Consider the following 4,312-nt stretch of genomic DNA (forward strand, 5'->3'; position numbering starts at 1 on the left):
TTTTCAATTCCGTGTGTTTACACAGATATATACAATCTCATTATGTGTTAGTACTTATATATTCGCCTAGTCTGGTGGCGACTGGTAGCTTTTGTCACCCTTGCAGTCCGGGTTCGAATCCCTCCTTCTCCCACTTTCGCTCTTTTTTTTTTTCCTTTTTTTCTTCCGTCTTCTCTCCTTCTTCTTCCTCTGAACTGTGTAACGCAAATCTAGGGTTTTTTTTGTACTTTGTGAATTCCAGATCAATGTTTTCTGTAATTACATCGTCGTTTCCTTATCATCAATCCTTTGTTATGTGCCCTAATTTTGGAGAAAAAATTTGAAACTTTCATGTACAAATGGCCATTAGAGAAAGCAGATCGGAGAAAGTTCAGAGGATAATCGAGCTAGTCGACGGGAATCGCGATGATGGGTTTAACTGAGAAGAGATGGCGACGGCGACGGAGCTTTGGGTTAAATGAGGAGGAAGGAGAAAGAGAGAAATGGCGGAAGGGAAGGAAAAAAAAATCAGTGGTTTGTAATGGGGAGGATTCGAAACCGAGTTCTATGGATGACAAAACACACCTCTTACCACTAGACTAGGATAATATATTAATAATTGTAATACATAGACATCTATATATTTATAAACACGGGGGTTGAAAAATTTAACACCGGTTATTGATTCCGTAACGGCCATTAACGGACGTTAAATCACGGTTTTGAATCCACCAACAAGTCAAATATAAGGAATTTTTAGACTAAATTTTATTAATTGAGGTATTTTTATTCCAATCTAAAACAATTGGGTATTAAACGTCCAAATAAAAATTACTTTGGGTTTTTTGGGGAATTTTCCCGGAGTTTTAGTGAGAGAAATTATGAAACCACATAAACTATTAGACTGGTACACAACCATTTTGAAAAGAGATATTTTCACATAAATTCACATGTTGAAATAAACGATTAAAAACATGCAATAATTCTCTGAGAAATGGAGGAAGTTTATCATTGAATAATAATTAGAATGAGATCATATTGGTTATCGCAAAGGTTAGATGAAGAATGTCGAAGATATCATCGACACTTATTACTATACGCCATACTCTACCCAAGTTTCAACTAATGATATACTTTGTTCCTCTCATCGTCTATTTATTCTGCAAAAACTCAAACCTAGAAATTTAACACCATGTGAACAACGATTGTATCGCTAAGAAAATGAGACCAAAACATTAGGACTAACCAAGGTAAGATTGATCGAAGCATGGGCGGGAGTGGAGAATAGACGGTTGGTGGCTCAGTGGAAGCCTAATTGATTGTGCCAGTAGATAGATTGTTAGTGAAAAAGTACAGACTACCGCATTGCGGGAAAAGGACTTGAGGGTTCTCCAAATAAAAATGTTTCATGGTTTTTGTTTGGAAGAGATTAGAAGAGACCAAATTAATTAGAAAAAATGATTTAGAAATTATCTATGAAAAAATTCAGAAGAAGTTACAAATGCAATTTTTTTTCACGGTTTTATAAGATGTAATGATGCTGAAGAAGCATAACTAAAGGGTGGTGAGAAGAGGGAGAAGCGATGCTTCACAAAAAAGACAAACAAAATGTTGCAACTGAAAAAGCCACAACCACAGGATTAAGAAGAAAACTAACCTCAACCGTTGGATTAAAAAGATTACATAGATTACATCGAAGACGTGTCATTTGATTTTGTCTTCACTTTCTCGAAGTTGATTTTGCATTGTCATGTATAAGGGATAGCAGTCCCCCTACACCCAGTGCCGGCCCGGAGAAAAAGGAGGTCCAATACAAAAAAAATTTTTTTGAGAGGTTTTATATATAAAATTTTAAAATTGAAATAAAATTTAAAATTTTCAAAAAAATGAGGCCTCTTTTTATAATAAACAATAAAAAAAATTAAAATTTGAGATTAAATCTGGAAAGTTTAGAAAAATGAGGCCTATTTTTGCAATTACAAATTATTTTGGGGCCTAAATTTGTTACTAAAAATTTTAAAAAATTTGGTGGCCCAATAGCCATGTGTCTTGGGTATGTGTGGCGGGCCGGGCCTGCCTACACCTTCCTTGGGTGCACACGCACATTAAAACCACATACTCCACGTATCAACAACTATGTATCTATTTCATTCACATGAATTAGGATTACATAATATTTGGTGCCTGCATCAAACTTTTTGTCAAGTCCTATAAAAAATCATTCTGATTTATTAGCATTCTGCAACCAATACAGTACCATCCTCCCGTGAGTGTCATTCTCAAAAGTGAACCTTACTTGTTCTTGCTTTCCAAGTGTGCTCCAGCCTCCAGTGCAGATTCAAATACAAACGGTTTACAATGACAAAGAATAATGACGATTGGATTTAGAAAAGATAAGAATCTTCATTTTGTTGATAGAAGCATCAACTTCTTTCTGGAGTTCATGTAGCAAAACATCAACGAATATTTATATCTAAATTCAATTATTCAGTGAGTCATAAGTCTATAAAATCAACCAAAACAGCAAATCTCAAAGGTAGAAAAATTTGAATACATGATGTCACACTACTGTCCACAAAAATAAATTGTAATTACACTGTCGCTTTAAAAATCTATTCAATGACATCTAAAAAGAACAATTTTAACAAGAGAGATATATGAAGACATGAATCTAAGTTTACCGAGTTTGAGTGACACAAAAACGATGAGAAAGGTGGACAACCATTTTGGACGGAGATATATAATTGATTCAAGCAGATTTACGTACAAGTCCAATTAAACAATCAAAATTCAGATACGAACTAATCAAAGGGTTTAAAACTGAGTAACCATAATTAATCCTCTTTAATAAATCATTTCGGCAATTAGATTAAACAACGTCATTTTAACGTTTCTAAATCGTTGGATCAAATTCTGTATCAACCCCCAAAACAATGAAGAAGACTACGAGACAAAACGAATCAACCGATGCTTGAGTAACTCTATGGCAATTTTTAGTTTTTGATAGTTTTTATTCGTCTCATCATCAGAATATACTGAAGAAACCTAAACCCAAAAAAATCAATACGTACTATGTGACCTGCAATTGTATATTTATAAAAAGAGGCAAAGACACTAAAACTTACCAAAGTGAGATCGATTGAAATGTGGACGGGAGTGTACATTACAGCAGAGGATCACTGCCTCAGTTTGCGCAAAATCGACTGCGTAGAAAATCGGTTTGGAGAAACTACGGCGCCGTCGTGGGAAAATGATTCAGAAGATGGTACGAAATTGACTATTGTTTTACGGTTTCAATATGTATAAATGACGATGAAGAAGCACAGCGGAAAGTGGTGAGAACTGAGAACAGGGAGATGCGATGCTTCACAAAGGAACATGAACAGAAGGATGCAATTGAAAAGACACGTCCTTTGCTATAGTTAATTTACGAGAAAAAACCACAGCCCTAAGATTAAATGAAAACTAACCTCAACTGTTAGATTAAAAAGATGACATCAGCAGACCCAAAAAAGTGGGTTTGCTATTATATATAGATTGAACTACTGATTTATTTTTACCTACCTTTGTTTGTTTGAATTTCAAATCACATAACAAGTATACGAGGTATGTTAATCTCATATGCAAGATAGAGTCTCTTGCTAGAGACATTTAGATCTATGATGGTCTTTCATTGGCAAAGTTAGCATCTTTCAGCCAATTGCTTTTCTATTGACCATGTCATGATCATAATCGGAGCAAGAGTTGCCGGTATAGAGTTTGTCAGTTACTATTCCTATCATCTTTCTTGTGCATGTAGAGATGATGAATTTTAAGTAACTAATCACTATGAAGGGAGAAAGAGAAGAGAATGATCATAAGCTCTCACAATCTCCTAAACGTAAGTGCTGCCTTGAAATAATAGCCGGTGATATCAATATTCCTTTCGATCTGACGGTGGAGATACTGAAGAAACTCCCGGCCAAGTCTCTTGTGAGATTCTAATGCGTCTCCAAGCAATGGTCAACCATAATCGGCTCCCGGAAAACTCCCGGCCAAGTCTTCTTCTCATCATCTCACATTTCTCTCTTCTACAATATTTCTCTCTCTAGATTCTGTTCAGGAACTTGTCTTAAAAACTCTCACTCTCCCCCAAACTTAACAAACATACAAGCAAAACACCCAATGGGTCTCACTTCTCTTCAAGTTTGCATGGATTCTGATTGGCTCCAGGTATTTTCACTTAGACTTCCATCGTTTGTATTTGTGTTTCTTTTCCAAATAAGAACATAAGACTTCACACATTGCAAGCAAAAATTCCTTTGTTAATTAGTTTTAAAAAGTAAATGTCAAT

The 4,312-nt window shown here is 35.3% G+C and overlaps 1 long non-coding RNA gene and 1 pseudogene across 1 annotated transcript; one reads left to right on the forward strand and one right to left on the reverse strand.

Annotated features, from left to right (window-relative positions):
* Nucleotides 1-962: 962 nt before the first annotated feature.
* LOC110225889 lies at nucleotides 963-1,580 on the reverse strand. The gene is made up of 2 exons (XR_002330051.1): nucleotides 1,226-1,580; nucleotides 963-1,139 (listed from the first exon to the last, which is right to left on the reverse strand). It is a non-coding gene; the product is annotated as an uncharacterized LOC110225889 (long non-coding RNA).
* A 2,149-nt stretch (nucleotides 1,581-3,729) lies between these two features.
* Nucleotides 3,730-4,312, forward strand: part of LOC9300885 — a 1,749-nt pseudogene continuing 1,166 nt past the window's right edge.

Source organism: Arabidopsis lyrata (genome assembly GCF_000004255.2).
Source record: "Arabidopsis lyrata subsp. lyrata unplaced genomic scaffold ARALYscaffold_8, whole genome shotgun sequence".
NCBI classification, from domain to species: Eukaryota; Viridiplantae; Streptophyta; class Magnoliopsida; order Brassicales; family Brassicaceae; genus Arabidopsis; species Arabidopsis lyrata.